At 42.4% G+C, this 13,568-nt stretch overlaps 1 protein-coding gene across 1 annotated transcript in view; it reads left to right on the top strand.

The window, feature by feature from the left end:
- Positions 1-3,751: 3,751 nt before the first annotated feature.
- LOC149068850 (phospholipid-transporting ATPase ID-like) overlaps positions 3,752-13,568 on the top strand; it is a 139,674-nt gene continuing 129,857 nt past the window's right edge. Inside the window, exon 1 of the mRNA XM_089250444.1 lies at positions 3,752-4,022. The gene's annotated coding sequence lies outside the window, so the exon portion shown is untranslated. The remainder of the gene's footprint in view (positions 4,023-13,568) is intronic.

Genomic DNA, 13,568 nt, shown 5'->3' with positions numbered 1-13,568 from the left:
GCACCCCACAGTGAACTTTGATTGACGTTCTCCCACCCGAAGTAAATTTAAAATTACATTCCCTCACCTTTTCAAATAATCACACACACATCATGGAAAGTTTTCCAGTGTTCTCACCCATAAAATTGCTCTCTTGCATCCCTCGTGAAGAATGGTGAAATGACACATTTGACTTCTCCAGAAGCAGTTGGTCAATCACGCCCGACGTAAAGCGCTGGCGTGAGGCTTGTTGCGCTCTAGGAACAAAGGTCGAACCGCTTTTCTTATTGGTGAGTGGACGGCGTGTGTCACAGAAAATCAGCTCCTAGGAAAACCCAGCTTTACAGAGTGCCTCATGACAGCGCTTTTCGCCGGGCGTGATTGGCCGAATGCTTCTGGAGGAATCAAATGCGTCGCGAGTGGCGTGTTTCGCCGATCTTCATGTTTGTTGTGTTTTCTTTCTCCCTTTTCTATTGCGCAAAATGGCAAAAATTCGTGGATATGCAAACAGAACAGCTGATGTGCCACGCTAGGAAAACAGGAGCTTAAGTAATGTGGAACTACACCGTGAGCCACTCAAGTGATAAGTATGCCGCGGGTCGCTTAAGGGCCGTATTCACCGACATGGTTTACACTGTAGTCACAATTTTTGGATAAGAGATCAACATAGATTGGTTAAAAACCTGAATTTAACCAATCCGTGTGGATCTCTCATCAAAAAATTGTGACTAGTTTAAACCATGTCGGTAAATACCGCCCTAAGTGATGTGGTTTGGTCCGCTTGAGTGTTCAGGAGCTGTATCGTGGGTAACTTAAGTGATGTGGAAATGCCTCGCTGGCCGCTTGAATGCTCTGGAACTGTGTGGCAGGTTACTCAAATGATGTTTAAATATGCTACGGGTCACTTAAGTAATCTGGGAATGTTCCGGGGGGGGGGGGGCGCTTAAGTGTTCTGGAACTATGCCGCGGGTCTTTTCCCGACACAACCACTCCCTTCAGGATACTGTGCTGAAATCACTTCGGTGACAGAACCTGGTTGTATACGTACGGTGTTTTCCCCCTCTTGTTCCGGGGAAGAAATCAGATTCTGGAAATGTGCCGCTTGGTTCATTTCAAAAAAATTACGTTTCAGCTTGCAGGTAAGATCAGATAATTCTGATCTAATATATATGCATATACTATCAGTACTGTAAATGAGTCGACAATCATCGTGCCCCCTCCCCCAGACTTTCAAGTCTATTCCGCCTTTGGTATGACCATCAGGAACAAGGGATGCGTGAGTAAAGCTTTATCGCTCAAGGTCGTCCAAACGCATGAACTCGCCCCCTGCACGCCCCGGGCCACTCGAGTGCAAGTGGGGCCTTATGATAAACGAGATTTGGTATGATTTTCGAGAGTGAAATTGGTAGGAGGTATGTTTTTAGCTAAGTGCTGTGCCTTAGCCAACTTTTGTCATCAACAGCTATCACTTTAGTCATGGTTTACCTATGGCTTAGGAAAAGTAGTAGATATTGTGCAATCGTAAAAGAAAACCCCTTCAACGCGCGAACAGACACAGACATCAATCTAACAGCTCGTCGCGAGACACCATCCCGGCAAAAATTGGTGACGGCCCTAGACCAAGCTGCGACGCACACTTTGAGAAACGCCGGTCTCGAGGTATGGTTTCCCCAAACTTTATCTGTTCTATCATCCTCCTGTCCAGAATTTTTTTTTTTCTTGTCTCATTCCTCCCTTCCCCCACTTGTGCGAGGGTGTCGCGATAAGCTGGCCTGTGAGCTTCAAGTATGTGCCTGTTCTGCCTTTGAAGTGATCCATTAAGCCAAGGAACCCTACCTGGCAATGCCTATTTCATGCATAGGTGAACGAGGCACGTGCCGAAGGCCCGAACGTATGAGGATTAGACGGTCATCTAAAGTTTCGAACCCTTGGGTGCTCGTCTTTGGTTTTGTACGGGAAATTTTTATTTCTAAATCAATTCTGTGAGTGCTTGGACTCGTGCCACAAATTACCTGGGTTGCTCGAGCAGCATCCACGGCAAAGCCGCTTGAAAGTTAATGCTCTTAATGCAGCTTTGATCCACGGCCGCTACAATTGCAGGGCTAACGGGGCTCCATCTTTGGGGCCCGGGACGGTTCTTTTCTTTTTTTCCCGCACTATTCTTTCACTTTGAGGGGGAATCCTTCAAAGGTCCCAGAGGGCGAGGGCCCAGCTGCCAGATGTGAGGGACCATGCCGACGCCACTGGGAACGGACAATACCTTCTAAAGCAGCTCTAGAAGGTGTTGGAACAGGCCCTGGCCTAGGGGGCGATGTTGCTCACTTTTTGGGAAACACTAGTTGTGCTAAAGACGGCTCTGAACCCAAAGCTTCATCCAAGTTCGAGTTACATAATCATCATAAGTTTCGATATCCAGTGCCGTCTTAAGGCATGGGGGCTTAGGAAAATTCAGCTTAGGTGTTAGCTCTGTCGACATCACAGCCGGATTTTCTGCGCCGTGCAACGTGAATTGCCCAGCTCGACACGCCGTCTACTATGGAATAGGACAAGCAATGTGACCAGGGCCGCAACTAGATGCTTGGCCAGCCGGGGCAACCATGCACTTTGGTGCCACTTGTAATGATAAAAAAGAGGTTATAGGGTTAAATTTGGCTCCTTTGGTCCGGGGCACCGGACCCGCCAGCTTCTCCCTATTTGAGACCCTGAATGTGACTGTTTTCCTACAGAGCACAACGCGACTCACTCCAGCATTCAACGTCGGGCGTGATTGGCCGACTGGTTCTACAGAATCAGTCGAATAAGTCAAATGCGTTGTACGCCGTGCGTTTCACCGATTTTCTCTTGATTTCTGTTGTGTTTTCACTGAAATCAAACGTTCTAATATGCAGACGAGAGAACAGCTGATGCACCATGCTAGGAAAACAAATGCGTAACAAAAAAAAAGGTGCTCCTAGGAAAATCCGGATTAATGCTGGGTTTTTCTTGGAGCAGTTTCTTTTTTTGCTCCGCGTAAACTGATTCTGCGTCGGCAGGAACGTGTAACTTTATCACGCTACGGCGTTTGAGTTTTCCTAGCGTGGCGCATCAGCTGTTATGTCGTCTGCATATCGCCGCAGGGGCGTCGGAAGTGTTTCTAAGTAAACTGTGGGTGCTCGTCTTTAGTTTTATATCGGAAATTTTAATTTCTGAATGAATTCTGGGGGTGCTCGGATTCATGCCACAAATTACTATGGGTGCTTGAGCAGGCCCGTCATTTAGAGCTTTTGAAAATACACTAAAAATGGTATATATATATATATATACATACATTGAGTACATGTGCTTTGCCCCCCCCCCCTTTCTGGAAAAAGTTGAAATGTGCTTGAGCACCCCCGGCTCCGACGCCACTGCATCCACGTATTTTTTCCATTTTGCACAATAGAAAAGGGAGAAAAAAAACACAACAGAAATGACGATCGGTGAAACGCGCTGCGCACGACGCATTTGATTCCTCCAGAAGCAGTCGGCCAATCACTCCCGACGTAAAGCGCTGGCGTGAGACATGATGTGCTCTGGAAGGGAGAAGAGTCTCACCACTTTTCCTGTTGAAGCGGACCGCGTGTCACTCCGATTCACGTTGCAAGCGGCGCAGAAAACCTGCTTCCAGGGGGAAAACTCGTCTTTCACATCAAGGTTTGGCGACCAGCCGAACGAACTTCGTCCCGACGCTGCCAAAATTGGTTCAATAAAGCGCCAAGCCCACACGCTTCTTGGCGAATGTTATCATTTTCTCATAGCAGAAGAGAAAGAGTGCGTGTGCACTGGACTACTTCACACGGCGAAAGGTATAACAACAACAACAATCGTTATTGAGCGTGAAAAGATTGACGTTTCAAATAAGAGATATGTCATTGGCTCGGGGAAATAAATTTAAATAAATAAATACAGAGAGAAATGGCCGTGTTTGTGAACTGTTAGTGAAGTTCACACATACTTGTGTGAATATACTTTATAATAGTGTGTGTGAGTGATATTTTAACAGCTTTGGCTCTGTGCCTTGCAAGGTGAGTAGTGATTTTTCTTTCAAGGAAAATATGTGTGTGTGTACATTTCTTTATTTCCCCCCCCCCCACTCCTTTTCGTGCATGTTCACATGCTCAACGTGACGTGCTAACCAGTTGTATTTTAGCATGTGAACGCGGGGCCCCAACGTGATGGAGCCCCCCAAGCAAAGTAAGCAGAAGGAAAGCCCGCCTCACAAGGGCCAAGTTGTTTGATTGTTCCTCGAAACTTGCCATAATACGCTTTAACGCATGGGCATGAAGTGGTGAGGTCCGGTGCCCCGGGTGCTGGACCAGAGGGCAGGGGACGCCGAATCCATCCATCCTTTATTTCAGTGTTTCCCAAAGTGGGCAATATCCCACTCCAGAGGGCCAGGAGGGCGGTAGAAGATATGGGTTGGATTGAGTTGGGGGGGGAATATGGAAAAAGAAGTGGGGAAACTACTTTTAACTGCTCCTGCACTATATGTGACAGGGCCACAACTAGATGCTTGGTCAGCTGGGACAAGAATGCATGTTGGCAGTACCCAGTAATGTCCAAGGAGAGGTTACAGAGCAAAATTTGATTTGCTTCCCCATTGGTTCAGCACCCTAGACACCTAATCTGTGTACCCCCCCCCCCCTCCTCCTCCTAGTTGCAACCCTGAAACAGGGTGGGGGAATGTGTGCTTGCTCTAACTGACAAAGTGCAGTGTATAGCTGTGGCCCGACCCTTTGTATTTTTTTTTTGGTTGGGGGGGGGGGGAATGAGATTTGGTTCATATTTTTAAAGCATAAGTATCTAAATAGGCTTTATATAAGGGGGAGACCTTTAGGAAAATCACTTTGCCTGAGGCCTATGATGCTAGTAAGACAGCCCTGGGCAGAGCTGTATTCACAGGGGGAATCAGCAGGGTATAGGGCCAGGGACTTAAGCAGGTTTCGAAGGGTGTGGCTGCGCAGAGCGGCAAAACATGATATGTTGCTTACTTTTTCACTTTAAAATTCTTAACATTTGATTTAACAAAGCAAATAGCTTAAAATTCTGTCCAAGACCTGTGGGGAATGCCAAAGATCCTAGCCTGCGGCTCTGCTGCAGGATGTAGGGCTATTCCAAGACCTAAAATTCAGGCATCAAATCCTCTGGCCTACAGTTTTCACAGGATCCATAAACTGGGAGAATAATGCAGGTGGTTCTAGTGCTCTGGACCAGAGGGAGTGCTAAATTCTTTTAAAATTGTTCAAAAGCATAATGCATGCTTGCCCGGCTAGTTAAAGCCCTGAGTGACCCCCACTATCCAGAGTGATAGTGATATGAACCAAGAGACACCCAAGCTCTGTCACACAAGGTATATTGTCCCAGGGGGAATCGGGAGCCTCTGGGAAATCTGACCATTTATTGTAGCTTGAACAAAATTTGTGTACATATACCATTCATGCAAACAAATGTAGTGATGATCAGTAAACAAATGTAGTAACTATTAATAATGGCAAAAAATATAATAGAGGCACATAAATCTTCATAATCAGGATGAAGCCCAGGGTACAAAGGCAGAAAATTGTTATAACTCACATTTAGTAAAACCATAAATCTGTTTCTGCCTAGAGGCGGGGTCTTATATATAGTCTTCTTTGAAGAAGAGGGCATGTGGGCCATGCTTAAAATATGAAAGGCATTCAATATCGGGGCCCTGGGCACATAGCCCCATTTGTCCATGGTCCTGCTTAAAGGGTCAGAGGCTATGTCAGTGAATGGCCAAACGAATGACCTGAAGAGTTTGCAAGCATGAGAGTGATGGAGAGCAAGGGATCAGTTTGGTGAGCAACCAAATCATGTGTGCTAGCATGTGAGTGACCAAAAGAGTAACATAGAATGTGTGGGACCAGTCAGTGGTTGGCCAAAAGAGTGACCTAGAAAGCGTGCAATCAAGTATCAAGTGACTGACTTAGAGACAGGTGGATTTATAAGGGGTGGGGGGATCCAAGCAGGCTTTTGCTTGGTTTAACGAGCTTTGCCCATGGCAGAAAATTTGAGGAATGAATGGTCTCGATAATTACTAGAATATGAGAAGGGCAAAAAAATTATAGCGCACAGGTGGCAAAACAACAGTTCTGGCCGTTGGCATGGGAGGGATGTCGAGGGATGATGAAGCAGACTGATCTTTTTTGGATTTAAATATGCAGGCTATATATTGGCATGAAAATACATACATACCAGTATTTGAGTCTATCTTAGCTTTGTGAGGAGGATTGAAGCTAGAGATTCTATATATCAGTGTTTCGTAACTTTTTCGTTCAGAGTCCAATTTTGAACATTTGTGTGGTGTTCCGCTCTTAACCAGACCTTCTTAAATGTAAACTTGTATCCTGAAGATGGGCCCAGTATCACCATATCTGTTAGGTACTGCATTATATGAATATTTCTCAAACATTTGGTGAATACATTATAATTAATTATGAGATAGAGATATATACAAAGAGCACATATGGACTATCAAACTATGAATTGCTACACACGCAGGGCTTGACAAATCGAGAAAACAGTTTATGTGCAAGTCGATCTCTCTGGCTCAATTCAATGTTTGAAATTCTTCCATAACTATGATTGAGAATTGTATTCGAAATGAAGTTTAAATCGCATTCCATCCAGTCTTTGATAAGGACTCTGGTTTACATGCTATAGTGGTATTTTGGCTAACAAAGATAATTCATTCCGGAATCACATTCATCAGCTGAAATCTTCATTAGCCAAAACATTTTTTCCTACAGGCTACTATGTAAAATTTAAAGGTAAGTTTTTAAAACACTAAAGAGCATTACAAAAAAGGCAAAATCTGACCGAAGGCTAAAATGGACAGCTTCAAAATCGGATAAATGGGAGTTCATAGGAAGATGAAGATATTGAAGATCTTTTTTATTTTTTGTAGGATGCGCTCAGCCCAGTTTAGTTTGTAGGTTTCCTTATCTATTTGTGATTTGGTCAGCTCATTTGTGTCTGATACACGCAGATGAAAAAGATAAGCTCCTAGAATGTCCAGACTCTTCAGGCCCAAAACAGAACGTTTTGTATTGTTCTGCAATGAGCTCTGAGGTGGTACAAATTCCTTTAAATTGTTTTCTATGCAGCAGAAGAGTTCTTTTCTTAAAATTCTTTCCAAGATTGTTCTGTTAAATATGTCAGTTTTTTAAGGAAATCTGCTTTGGGGGGTTGCATTGTTCAGTTCGAGATGCCAAAAGTTCTTCCTTGTACTGAATGCATACTCTGAAAACACTCTGCTCCTGAAAACAGTGTTTCCTTTTTTCTCCAATGCATTTTCTATTAGCTGAATCTTTCATTTCATATGAGATGGCGTAAAAACTTTCAGAAAGAGAAGTGGAGCTAAATCTGGAAAAAGATTCTGAGGGAGACGAAGTGATCTGTCTTGAATGACAGTAATCCTGGTGGTGATTGGAATGAAAATTCAACTCGCGGCATAGATGGTTTATGTTGTATGCATCCATATCAACAAAAACGCTTGTTAGCCAAATTCATATTTGTTAGCCAAGTTAGCCTATCACTTTATTATGTATCTCTTTTTATATTTTATAACAGATTTTTCTTAATTTTATATGTGTTCCGTGCCTGTCCCCTTATTATGAATGCAGTGACAAATGTACTGCTATAAAAGGAAAGTCATTCACTACCTCAATTTTACAGGTTTCACACATATTGAAACGTAAAATCTTGTATATAAGAAAATCTACTAATAAGAAAAATGTACTAAGATAATTTACAAGTTATTGCTATTAGGTATAGCCTATTCTGAGCCCTTATTTGTCCCGTGCTCTTAAATTTAAATGGCATATTTTTGTTGATTGGCTGGCCAGACAGGCTACTGCGAACCACCTCGGGTTGAAGTTGGGGGGGGGGGGGGCTTTTGTCACATGTATGGTATGAGCAATGAAGGAAAAAACAAATCTTACATCACAAATTTCACCAAGTTTTGTATATATCTACAAGTAGATTGGGCAATTTTCATTCATATTTGTTTGATTCGCATAATTGACATACATCTTCAAAAAAAATATAACTATTATACACTACACAACTTAGTGTGCATATAACAGAGCTTTCTGAATCACAAAAAAAATCTAGGCGCCAGAAAGTTTCTAGGAGCCAAACATTGCTTTGGACCTGTTTTTCCTAAAAAAACAGCCTTTTCAACTTTTTTCAGCACATGGTGACTATTTCCTATGTTGGTAGCTACGTTGAAATAAATTTAAAAAAAATCACTGTGATGACCAGGCTTCTAGGATTTTCCAAGCCTTGGCATATTAACAATCTCAGGATATCGGTAATTGTTGCTTTGTAGCTTGATAATCAAGCTGCAGTGGCAGCTCTGTAATTTTGAGGAGCTCCAGCCAACTTCTTTTTTGTGAGGCTCTTGTATGAAAAGTGTAGGATTTTTGTTCCTATTGCATATTTGCTTGAACTCTTCTCATCCACTGATTTTCTTTGCTACTTTACCGCATGCCAACTCTGGCCATGTCGCCATTCGACAACTTCCTACCGATGGAGTTGGGTGGGAAATGAAGGCGCCACCTATCGGTGGTTGCTCCAGGATCTAACCCGCGGACCGTGTAGTAACCTTCATGGTGGAAGACAAGCATCTTACCACTGCACCACTTGAACTTGCTTCTTTTTGCTGGAATTTTTGTGAGGAAATTATTTCTACATTGTGCATCACCTGAGGTTAAAAAAACTAACTTGGGCATTCCAACCTCAATCCCCCCCCCCCATAAGGAGGAAATTTTGTAACTTAAAATTAGACGGGAGAATATTTTAATTTATTGCATCTGCAACATGCAAGACTGTGTCTTGTCTGAACTCCCATTAGCTTCACGTTATCTGCAAATTTGATTTTAAAAAATCCCATCGATACCCTAATCGAGTTTATCAATAAAAAGTGGGAAAAGTATGGGAGCTAAGGATATTTTCTTGAGGGACTTCACTTGTAACACCTGTCCAATCATATAATTCCCTGTTAACCATAACCCGTTGTGACCTATCTCTTAACCACGATTCTATCAACTTCAGTAAGTTGCTCCCAATCTTGCGTAAAATCAAGAGTTAAGTTGCTTCAAGAGTTTACCATGTTGGACCCGATCGAATGCTTTCTGGAAATCAAGATAAACAATGTAGACATTTTTGCCCTTATTCTAAGTCTTAGTCATGTGATCATAGAGGCAAAGGAGACTGGTTACGCATGATTTCCCCTTTACATGACCCTTCGATGATGGCCACACACATGAACAAAAATGATTGGAGTTTCGGATATGGGAAGTTTTACTTTTTGGCGTATATTATAGAGCAAGTAATCTATAAGAATCAATGTTCAAATGAACGCCATCAACTCTGTTGCACTTATAATTTAATTTTTAAAATTCATCCTAATGGAATTGGGGAGAAACGTCGATTTACTGGACGTGATGAAATTCGAAAAGATAACTTATTCTAATTTAATCATATTCAATTATTGAATGAGAATATTCAGAAATAAACTAGACTATTATGGAAACGGACACGTGCACGATACTCGTATAAATGAAACGAATTATAAATAAATTGTAAACTAGATTATTTTCTGTCAAAAAAATGCAGGGATTTTTGACAGTTACTCTTCGGCAAAAGAGCCGAATATTCGTCTCTAGTACCAAACAATTTTTCCTTATTGGCATGAGGTAAATATTTGAAGAAAAAAAAAAATCCCATATCAATGTGTTTGGACCGAATACGAATTAATCACACGCAGAGAATTTTGCTTTAGCTCCCCGTATCTTGGTTTATTTCTTTTGATGGATGAATAACCCTTGGCCTTTTACCGACGACATCAAAAAATTATGGATATTCATCCAAGCTAATAATTTCTGATCATCTTCCTTCCCGAATTCTTGTTATTCTCTTCCCATTTTTCACCGCAAGCGCATGTATGTCTCGCGAATTATATATAACCTCGCCCGAATTTGCTGCCATTAGTACGTATTTTTCTTCTGCATTTTCTTGCATTCTTGACTCCTTCCGTCGCAACAGGTTTCCATTAGGTTAATGTTCAGTTAAAGAGTCAGTTGTTCCTTAATGGTTTGTAATGGTTGTTATCTTTGTTTTCGGATCCTGTTTACGAAACTGCCCTTACATCACGGAGTCCCCGATGGCTCATCGTATATTTGGAGATGTCATTCGCGCATCTGCGGTCCAGACTGACTACCTGGTGATGGTTAGGGTGTCTCATAAATTCGTAAATAACTTAAAAATTAAAAAAAGGGGTTGTTGAATTCTCTCTCTCTGTTTACGAAAAAGTTCTCTCGAAGGAGAATTTTTTGGGTACAAAAAATCGAGTTTTTGTTGATTAAGGCAGCTCCATGAAAGCAAATCACTAAAAATATTCAAACCAGAGGCCTATAAAATGCAGGGTGTGCGATTAACACTAAGTTAATTGCTGAATTTTCCTTTCAAACCGAGCTCAACTCTAATTCCTATCGCCGTGGGCAGTTTATGACCAAGTGAGTTGTGCCGGAAGTGTGAGTGCGTATCCTATTCTGTGTCAGATTTTCCAGTGCTGCCATCTAAACTTCAAATTTTGAGTGAAGTATAATAATTAATATTTGTACCGTTGTAGGCTTGTTGCTCTCTCTGGTGTAACTTTTTAACGGGAATATCGGATCGCATTCGCGCCTCAAAGTTGAGAACCACAGAAAATCAACTTTGGCGCCGGTGGGATTTCACACTAAATTTTCATGTTACTGTCTGTCAGAACAGATAAGGCCTGTTCACTGGCAGAAAACCCGATGGAAATCCCTTCCGGGATTTCAGTCTTTTTCTCCAGGTGGGTTGGGCCATGCTTGAAGACTTTTTCTGTTGCTGGCACTTAACATAAGGTTTTCATTGTGATGTTGTCATTGGTGGATAAAGCACTGTAGGTGTAGTTGTTTTACTTCAGCTACGAATCCCCGGCTGAAACTTTACGGACGTTTCGGACACAGAATAGGTCGAAGAAAGGTCCAGGTCCAATCACTCTTTTCCTGCTGCCCCCCCCCCCCCATCTATCGATAAAAATTCAAATTTACCAATTCCTTCTATTTTTAAACCATTTACGAATTTATGGGACACCCTGTATAATTCCAGTTGCTTCGCCTTACAAAATATTTTTACAGTGCTGGACTACGTTTTTTCAGTGTAGTAGGAGATGGTAAAATGAAATGTGATCAAGTTTTCTGTCACTGCTAATCTCTGCTCTCTGGTAATGAAATGGCAAATATGAGGGATTGCAAAGTGAAGAGCGTTTTTATCACGTAAGAGATGGATATGTATTTTTTTTTTTTTTTAAGATTCGTTTATACAGGTGTGAATTTATATTGGATTCGTGAACACCAGAATCTTTCGATCAGAGTTTTACGCAAGTCACGCTGTCGACACGACATTCCGACGGCGGGAAATGATATTCTTCAAAGCCGTATTCAGACACGATTCGTCTTCATTTTATTTTCAGATTATTGATTTCGAGGAAAATCTTGGAATTCGATGCATAAAAAACGCACAGTTGCCGCAATTTGTGACCGAGATAAGGCTTCTCTAGCATCAAATCAATATTGACACCGTTGAGACATCGTTGAAACATTGCGAGAATTTATAAGTCGCATGTTATAACAGTCTTGGGTGTCGCAACCTTGGAGCTTAATCTCTTTAAGCCCAGGGATTGATCCGAAGAAATTTTTAGAGGCTGGCAGAGAATTCGAAAATTGTTTCCAACTTATATTTTCTGCGATTTCCCAAACATCGTGATCGATTGATTCATTTGATCGGCTCAAAACTCGTTAATACGGTGTAGGCCAGGGCCGCAACTAGATGCTTGGTCAGCCGGGACAAGCACGCATTTTGGCGCCCCCTCATAATGTTGAAGGAGAGGTTAAAGAGTGAACTTTGCGCCCCCTCTAGACCGGCGCCCGGGGCACCAGACCCGCTTGCCCCCCCCCCCCCCAGTTGCGGCCGTGGTGTAGGCTACAATACATGACTGCTTCTTTCTTTTCAAACCGAGAGCACAACTCCGGACAATGGCCGTGGGTAATTTACTACCATTTGGGTTGTACAGGAGGTGTGAGTACCCAACAATGAGTGTGTATATAGTGTTGTGTGTGAAGTTTGTGCGCCATCTACATTTAAAATTGTGAGTAAGTGTAGTTTGGTTGAATATTTGTACCGTTGTAGACCTGGTGCTCTCTCTGTGGCGAGACTTAACGGGGAGATCGGTTAGCATTGCGGCTGCATGCCTATTGCGCTGTTTAACCGTATATGCGCCTTGCAAACATTGCACTGGGGAATTTTCTAACGTATTAGTTGCATGCAGGAAACGTGTGTTTTTGCGTGGCCCTAACATATTTATATTTTATGTGCTTTTTTCGTGTTAGGGGTCGTTCAAGTATTACGTCATCAGCGATGGCGGGGGGGGGCCGGGGTTTCCGATTTGCTGACTTTTGATGACAAGGGGGGGAGGGGGAGGTTTGGATAATGCTTACGTCATCAACCACCCGGTATGAAAATATGAGTTAGGATTCAGAGGGGCAGAGCTGATGACGAAATTTTGCTGACGGGGGGGGGGGGGGTCAAAAATGGCTAAAAATTTGCTTACGTAATACTTGAACGGCCCCTTATAGGTGAATTTTTTCGGCATTATAGGTGCTGCCATATAGCATTCTATATTTTGAAGGTAAAATGGAAAATGCATGAATTTGCATGCTGAAAAATGGCTGGTAAATAGCAATGCATGAATTTGCAAGTATCGTGTTGAAGGTCTGCCTGCTCTCTGCGGAGATACTTTTAAAATGGGAAACCGGATCGCATTCGCGCCAAAGCTATGTATATTTCTTATTCGAGAGGTGCTACCATCTGCTTTCCATATTGGGAGTGAAACTTGCACATGCCTCGAACCATTGTGTTTAAATGTTTCTTAAATTAAAGACCGGCTCGCATTCGTACCTCGAAGTTGGAAAATCACAGAAAATTGAGAGAATCAACTTCAGCACATCGTCATTGCGCAATACGATTGGCATCGGAAAAAAATCTTCACACCAACCCATAAGCTGATACAGACTTCGAACGGGGGGGGGGGGGCGGCGGATTTTCGACCTCCACCCTCACACATATGCTAATAACAGGGCTTGACAAATCGGAAAAAATTTTAGGTGCCAGCAAAATTTCATAGGTGTCAAGCCATTTCTTTTCCACGACAAAATCGGTCCAAAATAGTGCATTAAGTGGCTTGCCCCTTGACTTAGGGACCCCTTTAAATGCTAGCAGATACGCTTGCATAATTTCTGATAATTTTGTGCTGTCCTTTCGACTTTAAGTTATCATACATAAAAAATGTTAGGCTCCAGTTCCAATTTTCTAGCCCCCATGACGACCTGGCGCCTGGGATTTGTCCATCCCTGAGACAAATACAATTTTTAATAATAATACAATCTATATACTATAATATAATACAATCGTGTGTGTGTGTGGAAGACAACTTGAACTTGGCAAGTACCTACTCTTAA

The sequence above is a fragment of the Pholcus phalangioides genome, unplaced genomic scaffold (assembly GCF_987345545.1).
Source record: "Pholcus phalangioides strain wild (caught in Gottingen) unplaced genomic scaffold, Ppha-v1.0 ptg000024l_1, whole genome shotgun sequence".
Lineage (NCBI taxonomy): Eukaryota > Metazoa > Arthropoda > Arachnida > Araneae > Pholcidae > Pholcus > Pholcus phalangioides.
This window is presented reverse-complemented; position numbering and strand designations above follow the sequence as displayed.